The following is a 20929-nucleotide window of genomic DNA, read 5'->3' as shown; positions in this document are numbered from 1 at the left end:
AGAAGAAAAGAAGGCTGAAGTTGATGCTGAAATCGAAAAGCTCAGAATAGGTCAAAGCATTATGGCTCAGCGAGCAAATGATCCGAAGGGAATGGATAAAGGGGATCCAACTAAACACTATAACTACGAAACAATCGAGGCCAAGGTTGCATTCAATCACATGTATTCATTTGAGAAGAAACCAAAGCAGAGTTATTTGGTCACAAATACTGATGCAGGCCAGCTGGATTTTCCCATAAACGAAATGATGTTTATCATGCCTCAGTTCAAAGCAGAAGGGAATTTTAAAAATAAAGATGAAGGTACACACATGAAAATTCGTTTTCATGTTGTTCTTGGAAAAGCCCCTGAGGAAGTTTGGTCTTTAATAAAAATCAAGAAGGTCATAAGTATGAAAAAGGATGTGGTTTTCGAAAACACAGTCCAAAATGTTAAGTATGTGGTTTCCAGGGCAAATGGAAATATTTGCGAATTCACTGTTGCAGATTTTCCATTAATGAACTTGTATGATCTTATACAAGTTGCATTACTTTTGAAAGACAAATCATTCTCATACCTTCAAAACACAGAACCAGCTGAACTCAAGTTTGGAGTAGCTCACATCAAGATTTTTATCGAAAACTATTATGAGTGCTTGGCACTAACAGATGTTGAATTAGCTACTGCTAAAGGAATGGAAATTAAAGCTCCGATGGCTCCTACGAAGACTCAGGTTGAATTGAAGAAGTATGCTGATGGTGAAATTTGCCTGAAGCCTTTTGGAATTGTCTTCGCAGGAAAAGACAAAGCTGGAAAGTCTAAACGGTTCTTATTCCAAGCAAGTGAAGTCGAGAGATATTCAACATCTCAATATACGAACTTGATTGTTCGTATGAATCATTGCAAGAAGAACAATGAAGGCGACAAGAAAGAGCTGAAGAAGATTATCTCCTGGTACATGGAGATTCGAAGAGTATTACTGTATTCCATCACACTTCTTACAAATTGAAGACTTCGACTATGATTACAAAGGGGGAGATTGTAAGGGTCGAATTATTGTAATTAGTCGAAGTATGTTTTGAACTCTTCGAATATTTTGTAATGTATTTTACTAGGGCGCTTTTATTCGAAGCTTTAGAGTCAATGCCTTAGTATACTTTTTGTATGCTTTCAGTTCCCTATAAATAGGGTTATTTACTAGAGTTAGATAAGAACTTTAACAGACTTGTCTACTATTCTCTGTAAAGAATTCGAAAGCATAATAGAGCATAACAAGATCATATTTACATCGTGTGTTCAAATCTCATATTCTTACTTGAATTCATACTCTAATTAATTCATTACTCGATTCATTGGTTCATCAGGATTACCGAAACTTAGAACCCCATGGAGGGTTTATATAGGTGATCAAGGTAAATATGTATAAGGCAATTTCTTAAGATAAGCCCTAATCCCTTAACTTCCTCCTTAAGGCATCGAAGGCTCCCTTAATGCCTAAGAAAACCCTAGAGCCCTTCTATAATTTGTCCCCCCTCCTAGGGAGGTTCTAGAATTGCTCAATGTTCAACTTTTGAGCATTATCACCTTTAATCCTTCCACTTTTAATTATTCCAATAAATCCCCAAATTAATGCTAATTAATTTATAATTAAACAATATTATTTCTAGTTAATATCTTATTCACAAATATATTAGTAAATTATTTATTTTGATTTCTAATTAATTTATAAATCAAATAATAAATTAATAAACCAATTTCTCTCTCTAAAAGTCATCATATTAAATTACTAGGTTTGATGGCAATCCAAAACGACTTTGCTAATAATTCAAGTATATACTAATTTAGTTATTGGCTTAGACACCTAATCCAACAGTCTCTCACTTGGGTGTATCCAATACTTAAATCTCCATTTCTAAGTACTCATGAATGTTGTAGCAATACAATCCAATTCATGACGGTCTTAATTCACTACTTAGTTTCCAAAGTATGAGTGACTATGGAATTTTGAATAATTTAAATTATTCGGAAAGTAAAATATGCAAAACGAAACACAAGAATAAACAATTCACAAAGGCAGTAAACAAACTCATAAATAATCTCTATTATTTAATCACCAAAAATCAATTACATTTATTTTTGTTACAAGTTTCAAACTAATCATCTAAATACTAAAACTAATGTCATATCTCAAACTAATGTTCCTAGCATGCTGACTAGGCTTAATCCTACTCAGAGCCTTTGTGAGAGGATCTGCAAGATTATCTTCTGACGAAATTCTCTTCACTATGAGATGACCTTATTCAAATCTATGTCTAATATAATGGTACTTTCTATCGATATGTCTTGATTTACCATGATCTCTGTGTTCTGTAGTCAAAGCAACCGCTCCTTCATTATCGCATAAAACTTCCATTGGCTTCTGAATGGTCGGAACTACTCCGGGATCGCCGATAAAGTTCTTCAGTCAATCCGCTTCCTTCGATGCTTCACTTGCCGCTATGTACTCTGATTCACAAGTAGAAGTAGCCACCATGTCTATCTTGGAACATTTTCAAGTAACTGCTACACCATTTAAAGTGAACACCTAGCCAGATTGAGGACGAGAGTTTTCTTTATCTGTATGAAAGTTAGCGTCAGTATACTCGGTCACTCTCAATGTATCATTGCCTCCAAGAACTAGAACCATGTCCTTTGTCCTTCGCAAATACTTGAGAATTTTCTTAACTATTGTCTAATGAGCTCTGCCAAGATTTCCCTAATAGCGACTGAGCATGCTTAAAGCAAAGGGCACAAGGGCGAGTACATGTCATAGCGTACATGATTGATCCTACAACCGAAGCATAAGGGACTCGACTCATATCATTTATCTCTTCATCCGTACATGGGGTTTGAGTCTTACTCAATTTGGCATTGCTCTGAATAGGTAGCTCTCCTTTCTTGGAATTTTCCATACTAAAACGTTTTAGTACTTTGTCGAAGTATGTAATTTGACTAAGTCCAATTAGTCTGTTCTTTCTATCTTTCAAAATTCTTATACGAAGAATATAGGCCGTCTATCCTAGATCCTTCATAGCGAAACACTTTCCAAGCCAATATTTTACTTCTTTCAAGTTTGGAATGTCGTTTCCCATGAGTAGTATGTCATCAACATACAATAATAGAAAAATTACTATGCTCCAACTTATAGAAAAACCAAACTCTTTGGATTTTTCATGGAAACAAAGATTCCAGCTGCAAGATGCTTGTTTCAATCCATAAATGGATTTTTCAAGCTTACACAGTCTATTCTGAAACTTTGCATCAAAAAAACCCCTTGGTTGACTTATGTAAACATCTTCAGCCAACTCCCATTAAGGAAACTGGTTTTGACATCTATCTGCCAAATTAGTTAATCATGAAAGGCAGCTATGGCGAGCATTATCCTAATAGATTTTATCTTAGCCATTGGTGAGAATATCTCATCATAGTCAACCCCTTGGGTTTGAGTAAAGCCCTTCGCAACCAGTCGTGCATTGAAAGTGTGCATATTTCCATCCATGTCGATCTTTTTATTGAAGATTCATTTGCAACCAACTGTCTTTTGACCAGGTTCTTGATCAACTAAATTCCAAACATTGTTTTCATACATGGACTTGATCTCGCTGTCCATTGCCTCTTTCCACTTGGCAGCCTCAGGGCCTACCATCGCTTCCTTGTAGTTAGTTAGCTCATCCAAATTTATTAGTGTTTGATCACTGATAAAAGTATCACCATATGACGTTATATGAAAATCGTATAACGTTGGTGTCATACTAACTCTACTAGAATGTATAAGAGGAAACGAATTGTCAACGGGTTCAACATGAGTCTCATCCTCTAGTTGCCCTCTAGTATCATCTAAGGTTCATTCATTGGTTGTATCTTGAATCCCTTCAACGTCAATTGTACTCCCACTGTCCACTTTATGTATGATCTCTCTCTTACGAAAGACTCCTCTTCGTGCTACGAAGGCCACGTTTTCACTAGGTCTGTAGAGGTAGTATCCAAAAGACTTTTGTGGGTAGCTAATGAAAATACACTTCTCACTTCTGGATTCTAGCTTGTCATGAGTCTCTCATCTTACAAAAGTTTCACAACCTCAGACTTTGATATGTGCTAATGAGGGAACTTTCCCTGTCCACATCTCGTGAGGGGTTTTGGCAACCTTTTTAGTAGGGACAAGATTGAGGATATGGGTACCGTCTCTAAGGCATACCCCCAGAAGGAAATGGGAAGAGTGGCTTGACTCATCATGGGATGAACTATGTACAACAAGGTCTGATTGCACCTCTCATCCACACCATTAAGTTGCGGTGTTCTAGGAGGAGTCAATTGTGAAACTACTCCACATTCCTTAAGGTAGTTGTAGAACTCGATACTAAGATACTTTCCTCCTCTATCAGATCGGAGCATCTTTATCTTCCTGCCTAATTGATTCTCGACTTCATGTTTAAACTCTTTGAAATTTTCAAATGTTTATGGTTTATGTTTGATCAAGTAGATATAACCATATCTGCTATAATCATCAATACACGTTACATAAAATCGATTAGCATCTCTTGTGGTGGATTTGAAGGGTTCACACACATCTGTGTGTATGAGGTCCAATAGACCTTCACCACTTTCACAAGATCCAGTGAAGGTCATTTTGTCATCTTGACCAAAAGACAATATTTTCATTCATCATCCAGCCTTAGGTGAAATGATTCCAAGACTCCATCCTTTTGGAGTTGGGCGATGCGTTTCTTGTTAATGTGCCCAAGACATCAATTCCACAAGCATGCATTGTCAAAACCATTAGACAAGTCAATGTGAAATACACTACTTCCTAAGCTATCAACACAAGTCACTGCTTCATACACACCATTACAAGGTAAAGCTTCAAATATAAAAACACCATTTTTATCAAATAATATTGAACCATTAAAATCATTAAACGAGTAACGAAAACCTTTCCTGAACAATGCATGAAATGAAATAATGTTTCGCGTAAATTTTGACGAATAGCAACATCTATCAAATCTAAACTCACATCATTACTAAGCATAAGATGATAAGTCCCAATCTTGGTAACATGAGAAGATCGCCTATTTCCCATGATCAGATTCTGCTGGATTAAGTGTCTAAGACCACAACTATAATAGGTATGTAGTTAACCTGACAGTAGCATGGTCCTTTTGGGTTGCCTTCACCAGAACAGTCTGATAGGATGGATAATTAAGAAAGAGGTCAGTTATGATTCATTAATATATTATAGGTATAATATATTAATTGAGAAATCATGTTATTTAATTAGTATTGATCAAGAATTAATTTGAAATTAATTTACTGGTCAAAAGAGACTAATTAAATTAACGGGGACTAATTATGCAAATTAGTGATACATATGGTTTGGGCTATTGATCCATGATGGACTAAGTTTATGTGAAATTCCATGAAGAGTTATTCCACATGAGTTGTGGATCATAAGACTAAGTGTAAGAATTAGGGTTACATATGACTCTTGGAATTCTAACACTATATATGTAACCCCTTAGGCCCCAAAATCGGAGGCATGTGTGACATAGCAAGAGTATAGCCGATTTTACGGTGCTTCTAACCTCTCTCTCAAGTTCTCCAGTTGTTGGTGGTGTTTGTGACTTATTAGAGGCATCACACTTGAGGTGCTAAGCTCTTGAAAGGCCAAATTCAACAAGCTACAACAAGAGGTAATCTTCTAACTAGTTTTATATGATTCATATATCATGTTGCATGCTAGTTAGGCTTCATGATTTGGGAAATTGTTTATTGCATGTATAACTAGATAAAACATAGATCCAAAGCATTAGGGTTATATGTGCACTATAGGTATGTTATAGTGCTTAAAACCCATCAGATTCATCCACCCACGCTCTACCTCTTCACTTTCTTTTAGCCCCTGCAATTGAGGACATATGTGAAAACCACATCATGTATAAAGGACCCAAGAACGAGTAGATTATGAGTTATTAGTTTGAATAGTGTACATACCTACTGATCATGGCTTCACCTTGTCATTTTTGATGTCTTGCAAGTACTTGGGGAAGCTCCTCTTCCAATGGTCCTTGTCATTGCAATAGTAACAAATGGCCTCTTTGGGGTCGCTAACAGCTGGAATGTCTGAGTTGGGCCTTGCTTTTGGGCCATTGCTAGATGACCCAGCATGGGCCTTGTTCTTCCAGTTAGCTTTGACAGCAACCTTCCTATTCTTCCCTTTTTCTATGCCCAATGGCGAGAACGAGAGCATTAGTGGAAGGGGCTGAATACTTTCCCTTCATTACCGACTCAATAGTCTGTAGCAAGTGGTTTCTATGTTGTTCAAATGATAAGCGAAAATGAATTGATCATAACAACTTAGCAAGGAGTTCAAGACCATGTCAAGGGCCAACTCCTCGTCGAAATCCACATTGAGCCAAAAAAGTGTTCCATGTATCTTTGCATTCTCTACACGTGGTTGCACGCAGACTCTCCCTCTTTCATCTTGCAAACTCGAGTTGTGGCTAGACGACGATGGAGCAGAAGCATCACCAGGAGTAGAAATCTATAGAGAAAAAGAGTAGCTTTAGTTAGATGACAATAATCCATAATATTTTAACCCATAATAAATAATTAAGGCAATGATCCAAAATAGCAATTCACAACTAAGAAGAGGGATGTCGTAATCTTATTGCGAATTTATGAAGGTAGGTGAAAGCAATTTATGAATTTCAAACTATGAAATTTCTAGATCTTTTGAGATTCTTTGAATCTATCAATGGCATGTTTTATCTCATATTATGCTCTTATATCTGTGACTGGGATACCGAGGATCACAAACAAGATGTGAATAACCATACAAATATGCTTGGCACACTCGATGTCATTTATGATCTCATATTAATGTGTCGGTTAACCACACGCGCTCCATTAATCAATGATAATTTTCGAGATGCCCATTATAACCCTTTATAGTCACTATTAGTTTGCGGGTTAACCACACACGCTCCACTAACTATTAATAAAGTATAATGGGCAATTTTATGGATTAGCATAATTTTCACATTTTTCCTAGAGTAAGTAAGAGTGGGATTTTATAAAAGCTTTAGTTACTTTTATAACATTATACTTATTAATGAGATTATGTCCTATCGAATCTGTTCGGCTAACGACCCTCCACTATACAAGAGAGTGGTGGGTAAAAATAGTTACCCAATGGTGGTCATTTTACAGGTCGCTTCCTTAAACTCCCCATATAGTATGACTTCTTAAATGATGCCTACTATTGAATCGACTGACTTTGTCTTCTACATATAGTATATAAACTTTTAATTATATATATATATATATATATATATATATATATATATATATATATATATAAGGTGTATTCTAAAACTTTTCTAAAATACTAGGTTTCACTTAAATTTTCAAAATTAAATAATTAATTTAATCTAAATAAACCAATTAAGATTATATTTTTATCTTTTAATTAACAATTAGTTAAATTAATTTAAATTTGGAGGATTAAATAATTATTTACCATTAACTATTAATCAAATAATAATAATTATTCCTAATCCCCATCCAACTAGATTTTCGGAAAAAAAGGGATAATCTTTATCCAATTTTATTTAATTATAAAATTTTAAACAACTTAAAAGCAATAATGGTCAGATAGGGAAACCCGAGGAAACCCTAGAAATTTCGAAAATAAGGGTGGAGGCTAGGGTTTCAAGAACCCTAGCCCAAGTCGAAAATTAAATCCCTTATGGTTTAATTTCTATAAACCCTAATCTTGATCTATTCCACTATTATGCAAATTAATTGAAAACATACGCTCTGATACAACTGATGGGTTTTACATGTTACAAAAATCATATTTTTGGCGGAAAAAACATTAACCTAAGTTCACATACATCGTAAAGGATTTAAGTTTTCACTATTGAATGCAATAACCAATTGAATATCAAGAACCCTACAAGAACTCTAGTATTTTCGAAAATAATAAAAGGGTTTAGTAAAACATACCTTTTAATTACACTAGTAGATAATCAAACAAAAACTTTTTGCAAATTGCATGGACGCTAGCACCAAAAATCTTGTGCCTCGGATGGTTCACACCCAACCCTAACAACAACGAGGCTTAAAGAGAGAGGAGAAGGGAGATTAAAGTTTTGGCTTTCCTTGTGAGAATGGGATAACCTAAATTTAGAACCCCATGGAGGGTTTATATAGGTGATCAAGGGAACTATAGATAAGACAGTTTTCTAAGATAAGTCTAATCCCTTAACTTCCTCCCTAAGGAATCCAAGGCTCCCTTAATTCCCAATGAAACCCTAGATCCATTCTAGAATTTGTCCCCCCTCCTAGGGAGGTTCTCGAATTTCTCAATATTCAACTTTTGAACATTGTCACCTTTACTCCTTCCACCTTTAATTATTCCAATTAATCCCAAAAGTAATTCTAATTAATTTCTGATTAATTTATAATTAAACAATACTATTTCTAACTAATATATTATTCACATAATATATGAATAAATTATTTATTCTGATTTCTAATTAATTTATAATAAATTAATAAAAAAAAAGGTATATCCTTCATATGAAACATCCAAAAATACAGACCAAAAATTTCTTTTTTAAATCATTTATAACAAAACCATAAGTCGTCCATCATCATAAAGAAAACCACAAATCATGTATCTCAGAACATCGTGCCAAATACTGTATCAAAATCATATGAGAAAAATATCAAAGTCTAAACATCCAAGGTTGAAACTGTGGTGTGTGGCATGCAATCATCCCAAGCCCTTCCCTTTGCTAGTGGAAGTACCTGAAACCAAAACTGAAAACTGTAAGCACGAAGCTTAGTGAGTCTCCCCAAATACCACATACCATACACATATCACATGACATATATTGGGCCCCGCCCCTGCTACATCGAGTCAAGCTCGGCATCGGCTTTCCCGGCATCGGGCCCCGCCCAGCATCAAACCCTATTCGGCATCAAGCCCCGCCCGGCATCGAGTCCCGCTCGGTATCGAGCAGATCTCGGCATACATATGCATATCAACAACATATAACATAAGCATATAACCCTAGCATGAAAACATTTATCGGGCCCCGCCAGGCATCAGACCTAGATCCGGAAACATACTAACATTCCTCAGGAACCGCCCCGACATCAGACCGGAGTCCAGAACATACTATCATAACATATTAACTATACATTCATCGGGCTTGCCCCGACATCGGATCTAAGCTCGGAACACATAACACATAACAAACAAATGCAAGAATTACAAAGACATCAAGCATACAAGCATTCCTCGGGACCGCCCCGGCATTGGATCGGAATCCGTAAAAAATATAAACCTAGTTCGGGCCCCGCCCGACATCGGATCATGGTCCGGAACTACTGTTATCTAAACAGGCCGGCCTTGGTGCCTTAGACCCGTTCCTACTGGAGAAAACTCACCTCGCAAAGCTGTCTGCAAAAGCTCGCGGTGAGTAATATCTGATAGCTGCTCCAACGACTCCCCGGCTATCAATATCACAATAATACTTAGTCAAAATCTTATTATCCTTCTCAGGGTAAAATGACCATTTTACCCCTGGTTAAAGTCAACATCCTGGTCAAAGTCTAAGTCAAGGTCAACTCCCAGTCAACCCCAACTCGTCGAGTCATCTCCTAACCCGGCAAGTTCACGAACAATTCAGACCCGTGGTCAACTAAGTCAACTTGTCGAGTCCCTTCCCAGACTCGTCGACTTCTTTCTATCAAAACATCGAGACATATCGACTTTAACTCGTCGAGTCCCTCCTTGGACTCGCCGAGTTCTTCAGCTTCCGAGTCCTGATCTTGTCCAACTCACTTAGTCATCTTCTAGACTCAAAGGTTTCACTCACAACCAAAAAAGGAGTTAGGGTTCATGACCCGACTCGCCGAGTCCAAGAACAACTCGTCGAGTCCTCCATGTGACATATCAATTCAATCGATTCTAATCCATTCCAATGCTTCTAACTCATAGATCTGGACTCCTTAGACTAGCATTACACCTAAAGTTGCTAACTTTATGTGCATGCATGGTGTTATGAAGCAAAAACACCCAATCCAAGCCAAAATGAAGGTCTAAGTCATAGAATGGGGCCATGGTTGAATAAAGGTGGCAGCTTTGAGCTTCTAAAGCTTAAGAGTGCCTAGATTTGAAGTCCTTTCATCCATAAGAGTTCAAATCTTGGAATGACCTTGGAACTGGCCCAAATATGACAACATACAAGCTAAGAAGGAGATTTAAGTGAATAACAGCCAACGTATAAGCTTTATACCTCTATGAAGACAAAAATGAGTCCTTAGCTCTAGATCTTTGACCTTCATTCTGCAACTCCCAGCCTTTGCTTTCTTCTTCTAGATTTAAATCACAAAATGGAAAGAAATAGCTCAAGATCACTCAAGGTTGATTAGGGTTTCGATATTAGGGTGGGGAGGTGATGGAGATTGGTATGCAGGCAAGATATGATGCTTAAATAGGGTGCAAGCCCTAAAGATTAGGGTTTCATCCACCTTGTCCTACTCGTTGAGTCGGGTCCTTGACTCGTCGAGTAGATCACTTAAAAACCTCTCATATATTGCCTTCTACTCGACGATTAAGGGCCACCAACTCGTCGAGTAGGCCATCCAAAATGAATTAAGTGCATACAAGGAACTAGGCGTTACAATTCTCCCCCACTTGTCTTAGACTACGTCCTCGAAGTCTGCTGCATCTGAAAACAACTTTGGGTAGTGCTCCCTCATCTCCTCCTCGGGCTCCCAAGTCCACCCCGAACTCTTGCGGTGCTACCATTGCACCTATACCAACTCCACTCTCTTATTCCTCAAATCCTTCGACTTCATGTCAAGGATAGCTACAGGTCGCTCGATGTAGTTCATGTTGTCATCAACCTGAATATCCTCAAAGGGTACCACTGCTGAATTATTCACTAAGAACTTCTGCAACTACGAAACGTGGAAAGTGCTGTGGATCTGGCTGATCTCTGCTGGAAGGTCTAACCGGTGAGCAACCTCACCCACTCGGGCCAAAACCCTAAACGGACCGATGTACCTGAGGCCCAACTTTCCCCGTTTCCGGAACCGAATGACACCCTTTGAGGGTGACACCTTCAGCAGGACCATATCGCCCACCTGGAATTCTAAATCTGAACGCCTCTTGTTGGCGTAGCTATTCTGCTGACTCTAAGCAGTTTGAAGCCTTCTCCGGACCTGCTGGATCTGCTCTGTAGTCTTAAGTACTACTTTAGTACTCCCCATGACTCTCTGACCGGCCTCACCCCAACAGATTGGGGTCCTACACTTCCTCCCATAAAGCATCTCTGTAAGTCCCCAATCTGCTTGTGTATCAATCGGATCCGTTTGATGGTGCGGAATCCCAATCAAACGGATGATGCGAGACCAAAATAGAAGAGAAAGAGAAGAAGAACAAGTGAATCTATGATATATTCAATGAATAGAATGATGCTCCATACACATAGTACACACACACTAGTTCTTCTCTCTGTAAAACACCTTGAGTTTCACACACTTAAGCTCCTCTCTTCTCTCAGCCGTACACTCCTACACTCACACTCCTCACCCTTTACATCTATTTATATGATGGACATGGGCCGAGAATGGGTTTACGGTTGTAAACCTGTTCACGGCCATAAACACAACCGTAAACACATATAAAGCCGTAAACACCAAGTTGTTTACGGTCCTAGACATAAAAATACATTTTCCTAGAAAAGTAAAGTATAAACCATATTTTTCACCCAACATTCTCCCCCTTGGTTTATAGCTTTCTTTTCTAATTGACGCAACAAACTCCCCCTAAAAAGTAGCTGGCTTTTCTTGTTAATCTTCATTGGGAGCTTTGGCTTCAGCTTTAATCTTCGATATCTTCATGACTTCAAGATGAACATATGAATCTTCAATAAATGACTTCATCTCGAGTAGTTGGGCTTTTCTTCAGAATTTGACATTGAACGCACATTGAGTGAGGAGACTTCTTGTACTGATTCTTGAAAGATAGCGCATTCAGCTTCAGAATCTTCAGATAGAATGAATCTTCTGTATAACTTCAGCAGGTACAAGATAGCAGCAAATTGATTGATGAGGCTTCAATGCAACTTGTCACATAATCTTCAGGTACAGCTTCACCTTGTTTCTAGGGTTGAAGGATTGAATGATGAAAGAATAATCTTCATTTCTTGCTCCTTCAAATGAGAATTCTTCGATGATCACGGACGAAGCCTTGGCTCAGAAATTTTTGACACAGACTCCATGAGTTGCATCTACATCTGAATTCACTTTCAAGACGAAACAAAAAACTAAAAGAAAAATTAGCACACAATATTTTTTGGATTTTCATATTTTCTGGAAAAATAAAAACATAAACAAAAATATTTTTGGATTTTTAATTTTTCTGGGAAAAAAAAATAAAACAGAAATAACACTATTTTTGGATTTTTAATTTTTCTGATTTTTGTTTGATTTTTGATAATTTTTTTTAATTCTCCCCCTAAATTTGTGCATAGAGGAAAACTATGAACAAATTTAAGAAAAACAAAAATATTTGGGATCAAAGTTGTGGTCCGTATTGTGGTCTAGATCTGGTCAATCACCGGTATTGTGGTCCGCTTAAACACAAACGATGTTGACAATTTGGACAGATTATAAGTGACAAGACAGTGTGGTCTATATTCTTAAATGGACATTTAGCTGACGACGACCATGGATATTGTTGTCCACTTAAATTAAGAAGCAAGATCTACAGACAACCTATTAAATGGTTCAATTTTAGATGTACTAGAACATGTTTCCCACTTCCCGATATACCCCGGTAATCAAGAATGTAACATCCCAAACTTCAAGGCCAAAAATTTCATTTTTAAATAAGTTATTACATAAAACCATCAGTATAAAAAACATTCATAATAATATGTCGTGTCAAACCAAGGTGTTAGTAATCAAAACATATTATCATAAAATAATATCAGAGTATAATCCCAAAGATCTCATGTGCGGAAAACATAGTGTGATGCACTGCGATCAAGCCGGCTCCTTTCCTTTGAAAACGAGTACCTGAAACAAAAACTATAAACCGTAAGCACGAAGCTTAGTGAGTTCCCCCATCATACCACACACCATACAATAACATACTGTCAGGCAATTCTGGGGTACCTGACTACCCAGGTCAAGCCATTCTGGGGCGCTTAGCTTACTCAGGTCAAGCCATTCTGGGGTGCTTGACTTACCCAGGTCAAGCCATTCCGGGTGCTTGACTTACCCGTCGGTCTATTTCGCCCGACTACCGGGGACTATTTCACCCCTACCATTACCACGTAATAATATAACACACATATACTGCCAGACAATTCTGGGGCGCCTTACCTACCCAGGTCAAGCCATTTTGGGGTGCTTGACTTACCTGTCGGTCTATTTCACCCGACATACGAGGACTATTTCACCTCCTACTACTACCACATAATATCATAGCATAAACATACTCTCAGGCAATTCCGGGGTGCCCGACCTACCCTTCGGTCCTAACGACCGAACTTGGGGACTATTCTCCCCCTACTACCACTATCATATATAACATATCATCCTAGCATATAAACATATCAGGTAGTAGCAAACCTAGATGAATATCACAAAGACAATCATCTAACATACAAGTCCTACTGGTGGGCCGGCATTGTGGTCGTAGACCCACCGCTACTGGAAGGTAACTCACCTCACACTGCTGAAGTCCCGAAGACACAATCCCACACTACTGTAGTCCCGCAGACTCAACCCCAGCTGTTGGTTGACAAATTCCGGAACTGTCAACACCAAAATAACACCCAATTAATAATTGGGTTCCACTACATAACCATGAGTACATACTTTGGATAATTACTACATTACCCCAAGCTTGGCTTTATGCAAGCCCAAGGCCCAATCCATAGGCCCACAGTCAACTAGGAAATCAAAGCCCAACATATGGCCCAATTTTCCAAATTGGGCCCAAGCCTTTACGAGGTCTTACCATAAGGCCCAACCATTTAGTCTAGTCCAACATTTAACATTCTAATGGCCCAATATCACATAATCATAAAGGCCCAAACTATGGCCCATCTATGGCCCAATTTTCTAAATTGGGCCCAAACCCCTTACATGTGCCTTACCCTAGGCCCATTAAATTATTCTAGTCCAATTGATTGACTTTGGATGGCCCATTAATAACCCAATCATCATGGCCCAATAGAAAGGCCCAACAATAAACCCAAGTGAAATTAGGGTTTCACATAAAATGACGATTAGGGTTAAGTGTTTCTCACTTAACCCATTAAGTCCAATATTGCTTAGATTAATTTATGTCAATGATTATTATTTAATATTTGAAGTTATTAAATAATTCCCATGTGTGTGTCGAGATTAATTCTCAAAATTAGGGTTTTATTGGCAATAGGGTTTTCCAAACCCTAATTAGGGTTTCCAACCCAAATACTAGTCCATTTATCAATTTGTTGGGCTTTTAGGTTAATTAGGGCTTTATTGGGCCAATTAGGGTCCATTAGACTCATTAGGGTTTTTACTAAGCCCATTAGGCTTCATTGGGCCCATTAGGGCTTACAAGGCCCATTAGGGTTTCAAGCACCCCAAACGAATCAAACTCAACGAGGCAAGCACACCGCCACCCGACACGGCGGCCGGTGGCGGCAAGAGGCGGCAGCCACCACCCTAAGGTGGTGGTTTTCATTTTCTTTTATTATTCCGATTACATCACAATTACAATAATATCCAAATGACACACACACACTCATAAAATAACACACACACACACACACACAGCCACACTGTGGTGGCCGGCGGCGGCGCATGGCGGCAGCCACCACCCTAAGGTGGTGGTGATGCCATTATCGAGAGCTACAGCTATACACACACACCAACTGAAACACGCATCTTTGCTTCTTTACTCGGAAAGGAAAGCCAACCACCAACATGGTGGCGTACGGCGGCGGAAATGACACGAAAAGGTGGCAGCGGCAGCAACACAACGGAAGAAAATGGCACAGCAGCAGCTTCGTCATTTGTGGCCTCCACCATGGCCGGCGGCCATGGTGGTTCTTCACTATCTCCCTTCGACAGAAAGCCACACACAACAGCCTCGCTCGGAAAACAAACTCAACACCCACCTGTGGTGGGTAACGATGGCAGAAGCAACTCAGGAAGGCGGCAACAGCGCTTCCGGCGGCTGAAACGGCGTCACTCGAACATGATAATCCTTCGGGGTGGCGACCGATGAACGGAACCACGGAGACAACCCATACGGTGGCGACACGAACTATAGTGGCGGCAACAGATTAAGGAATTCCCGTCGACGGTTCTTGTCCTCATCGGCGAAGAAGTAGCAGCGGTGCACCGCCTCGCCGACATCAACATTTGGCGGTGGATGCTTTAGTGGTCGGAGGTCGCAGCGACGCCGGAGATTGAAGAGGTGAATGGTGGTGGCTGGAGGGAGTTATAAGGTTGGAGGGCGACGGCTGCATAAAATGGTCAATATGGTTAGGGTTAGTTCCCTACATACCCGACGCCCTTAAACATTTTTCCATAATGCCACAATTAGTCCCTCTCTTCCCATATCTCTTCAAACTAAGCCTAAGTTTTACCTTTTCTACCCCAGCTTCGGAAATCCCCTTCAAATTTGATACCTGATTTACCAAACAGCCCCTAGGCCTCCAAAATCTCTTCAGTGAAGTCCCAATAATTTCCATTTAGTCCCTGCCTTCCATAAAACTTACAAATTAAGTCCGGATTTTACACTTTTAACCCCCAATCTCTTAGAGTGTGACAATTAGCTCTACGAGACCATCATTTGATATATAATTATTTATTTTAGGGCTTCTATTCGTTCATTAATTTGTTTATTTATTTAATAAATAAACAGGGTGTTACAACTCTCCCCCACTTAAATTAGATTTCGTCCTCGAAATCATTTCTTACCATTCCTTACTCGCCCAACCACTCTAGTAGCATGGTCACCAACCTGGGGACACCCTAGCCTCCCCAGGGTAGCCATGACCAATCCTCGTAAAGCCCTAAAATCCGCAGGTGAACGAATTCCTCGCAACAAGATCTCGTCTACTCCGTCTGAAGTCTGCTGTCTCGAGATGATCTGAATCCCTAACGACCACTCATACTGAATCATTATCGTTGAATCTAGTATGTTTATCCCTCAACTGACAACTCAACTACTGATAACCTGAGGCTCCCACTAGAAAACGGAAATCACAGACCCAATTATCTCTGCGGGTCACTTATACTCGGCTAAAGCTCAGATAATCCCGTTGTAAGTGACTTAGCATATCCCAAGCTATCTATGACTCTAACCATACATGAAATCCCAAAATACCATTACTGCTTGAGACACTGAACTGTCCGAAGTATCGAAATTCCTGAAACACTAAACTGTCTGAAGTAGTACGATGCGCCCTAGATGCCTTCCAAAATCTACCAAGACCTCCCTGGTCTCAAATTATTCATCGGTTATCTGAAATACCGGGTTCCAGCCCGGCTGCGGAGCCAAAGGATTGCCTATTTAGTCGCCTCACACGACTTCTGAACAAAATCCTTCTCTGGAACTAGTTGCCACTAGTTATCATGTCACTGAGGCTCTAACAACCTCTTGATCCAACCGATCGGGTTCGTGCGTCGAATCCTGATGTTACGAAACCACGGCTAAACGCGGTTGCTACATGACCAATTGTAGACTTATATAACAAGCAACCTGAAGCAATCCATTGCTTCCTCGATCTCAAAACTGTAGTGGCGTTCCTACAGTATTATCAATGGCTCAACTAGATCTAATCCATCCAAATAATTCTGAAATCCAATCCGTGGATTTCCATATCCTTACTGCTACACCCGAACTGCTATTGTTCCTTCCACGTTCTAACAACACGCTAATGTTATCTACTAACCTAGTGAATGCTACGGCTACACCCGCAGTCTTACAACACCTTAGCACTATCTGGCTGCTAAGGAATGCTACGGCTACACCCGCAGACTTACAACACTCTATCACTATTTGGCTGCTAGTGAATGCTACGGCTACACCCGCAGACTTACAACACTCTAACACTATCTGGCTGCTAGTGAATGCTACGACTACCCCCGTAGTCTAACTGGGTCGAACACACACTCGACCTCACACACAACTAAACTTGAATCCTAACTGGAGCTCTAACCTGGTTCCCGAAACCTGCTATCACGTGACCTCACTGTAACAGTACCACACCCATGCCCGTGATCGAAGCGTCACAGTAAACCACGAAATCATCTACACCCTCTGGCAGGGTAAGAATCGGTGCCTCGCATAACCGCTGTCTGAGAGTCTCGAAGGCTGCCTACTGCTCAGGTCCCCAGCAAAAGGCCACCGATTTCTTGGTCAGTTGGGTCAAAGGGACCGTAATCTCGGAGAAGATCGGTATGAGTCCCCGGTAATAACCTGCTAGACCCAGGGAACTCTGAATCTCGATTGGAGACCTCGGAACCTCCCATTACATCAGGACCTCTATTTTGGCCGGATCGACCAGAATACCTTTCTGGTTGACAAGGTGCCCAAGAGATTGCACCTCGCGCAACCAGAACTCATATTTGGAGAACTTTACAAAAAGTCTCTTCCCCACTTAGATTCGGCTAAGTCTTCACGACACGCGAGAATTGAAGGATCCCCAATCCTTCTCGCTTTCTTATATCCCACTAATGACAACCTGTACTTACCAATGCTAGCGATTAATTACCGGTTAAACCTTGAGATCACCCATTCTCCGAAATCCTGAAGAGTACCCTTGAGATCTGGTCCAGTCTAACACCTCAATCCATCTCCCATGTTGTCCACTGAAGACCTTAATCTTCACTCTAGCTGATGAATCCTCTTTTCCATTCCCAATCTTGCAATACCACAAAACTCTAACCGAACACAGCCCATGCGAGAAATGCAATTCTCTTGGACATCCAATGACCGAACACCTATGCATCTAACAGTCGCAATTGACTTCACAATCTTCATGCTACCAATCCTTCCCTAGCAACGATGGTGCCTTGAACTCCAAAGTTCTTCCATAGACAGCTAACGACCCTACCCAACAATGATGGAACCACTGGACGCTGACTTCACTGGAGAACTATCGCTCTACTCCTGACCGAGTATCCTCTAAATAATACTCCCGCACAGATCCCGACAAAGATCCGAAATGATAACGGTACATGCGGAACCCACTCCGCAAGATGCGTCCCTCTGTGGGTTCATCAAGGACCTTTCAGCATGCAGGATGGGATATATGATCCTTGATGACCCAAACACTAGCAGGAAAACCGACCCAAGGTCTGACTTATCCAAACTCACTCACAATTCCAAAGCGATACGTATTCCCAACATCCATCTAGCAGCAGTAGAAGATGACATACCCGCAACATCTGTAGGGAATACTGATCACCCTCAACTGTCATGATCAACCCTGCAACACCTATAGCAGCCTAAACCTTTGGAGTGACAAACTCCCTCATGCACTTTCTCGTACCCGTTGCACTGACCCCGGCCCTGCTGGCCTTTCACCCGATGATCAGAAGTCATGGGTCTCTTCCCGGGACCCTCTACTATACGCACCTGGCACGAACTTCTCTTTCCAGGGTGCTCCCAAATCGATCTCGCATCTGCAACTTCTTGGAAATCATATCCTTCAGGGTCTACCACCCTACTTCGCTCACTAGCTCACCTACCAATGGCTCAACTGCAACAACTAGAACATCCTCTGTCCCCAAACCGGGTCACAAACTTCTCCCCGAAGCTTCTCAGATTCTCCAAGACTCTCACCGATTCGAGTATGGATCCTGTGCTATCAGTAGTACGGGCCCAATACTACCTTCCACACCTATCCATACTTTCCTCAGCAATCCACCCGGATCCTCCAAGTTTCCTCAACTGGTACACCCAAGTCTCATTGAGCCTCACTACTAACCCACTGAAACATATCCTAGGATTTCCTAGGTTCCCGAACTCACCCAGTCCTCAGCTGCTTAAAGATTCCCAGTAATGTCAACTAGCTACCTCGTGAATATAGCCACATACAACGGAGATCAGATAATCCTTCGAGTAAAAGACCCATCCCTAGAACGGTTGGACTCAGACAAGAGTTGCGCAATAGGGTCAAGTCTATCACTCTGAGATTATCCGGCCTGTGTTCCATGTGACTTAGCATATTCACTTAATAGTTAGCTCACATTATTAAGAGTCCCACAAAGTACAAAGCAAGCAGCATTCAGACAATGGAAAAGCTAACCATCATATTCCAATCAAACATTCTATCCTCTAATCAGGAATCTGTACATGCAATTCAAAGGCTCATACAATCAGGCATAACCTAAACAGGCTATCCTATTACTGACTGATCAGTACTAGCATGCAAGTCTACAAGCACATACAATAGACATATAAGGCATCCTCCTAGATTCTTAGCCCTAATCTAGCATGCAATTCTCATAACCATATCATATCATATCATATCATAACATGTATGGGTATCTTGGGGAAAACTTACTTGAGCTCGGCTGATTGCACGCATCACACACTTTGTTCTTTTCAAAGTTCTGTTCTCCTTTCGAATTCTTTTCAAAATTCTTTTTATAAAAGGGTTTTTACTTTTGAAAATTTTCATACCAAGTCCTTAGTTTGAGTTCAGACACACCCGGGAGTGTGCCCGAATCCCTCAAACCAAGGCTCTGATACCAACTTGTAACATCCCAAACTTCAAGGCCAAAAAATTCATTTTTAAATAAGTTATTACAGAAAACCATCAGTATAAAAAACATTCATAATAATATGTCGTGTCAAACCAAGGTGTCAGTAATCAAAACATATTATCATAAAATAATATCAGAGTGTAATCCCAAAGATCTCATGTGCGGAAAACATAGTGTGATGCGTTGCGATCAAGCCGGCTCCTTTCCTTTGAAAACGAGTACCTGAAACCAAAACTGTAAACCGTAAGCACGAAGCTTAGTGAGTTCCCCCATCATACCACACACCATACAATAATATACTATCAGGCAATTCTGAGGTGCCTGACTACCCAGGTCAAGCCATTCTGGGGCCCTTGACTTACGCAGGTCAAGCCATTCTGTGGTGCTTGGCTTACCCAGGTCAAGCCATTCTGGGTGCTTGACTTACACGTCGGTCTATTTCGCCCGACTATCGGGGACTATTTCACCCCTTACCACTACCACGTAATAATATAACACACATATACTGCCAGGCAATTCTGGGGCGCCTGACCTACGCAGGTCAAGCCATTCTGGGGTGCTTAACTTACCCGTCGGTCTATTTCACCCGACATACAAGGACTATTTCACCTCCTACTACTACCACATAATATCATAGCATAAACATACTGTCAGGCAATTCTGGGGTGCCCGATCTACCCTTCAGTCCTAACGACCGAACTTGGGGACTATTCTCCCCTACAACCACTATCACAAATAACATATCATGCTAGCACATAAACATATCAGGTAGTAGCAAACCTAGATGAATATCACAAAGACAATCATCTAACATACAAGTCCTACTGGTGGGCTGACATTGTGGCCGTAGACCCACCGCTACTGGAAGGTAACTCAGCTCACACTGCTGAAGTCCCGAAGACATAATTCCACACTGCTGTAGTCCCGCAGACTCAACCCCAGCTGCTGGCTAACAGGTTCCCGAACTGTCAACACCAAAATAACACCCAATTAATAATTAGGTTCCACTACATAACCATGACTACATACTTTGGATAATTACTACATTACCCCAAGCTTGGCTTTATGCAAGCCCAAGGCCCAATCCCTAGGCCCAAAGTCAACTAGG

This window comes from Lactuca virosa, chromosome 3 (assembly GCF_052849685.1).
Source record: "Lactuca virosa cultivar CGN04683 chromosome 3, Lactuca_virosa_CGN04683_v6, whole genome shotgun sequence".
In the NCBI taxonomy this organism is placed as follows: Eukaryota; Viridiplantae; Streptophyta; class Magnoliopsida; order Asterales; family Asteraceae; genus Lactuca; species Lactuca virosa.
This window is presented reverse-complemented; position numbering follows the sequence as displayed.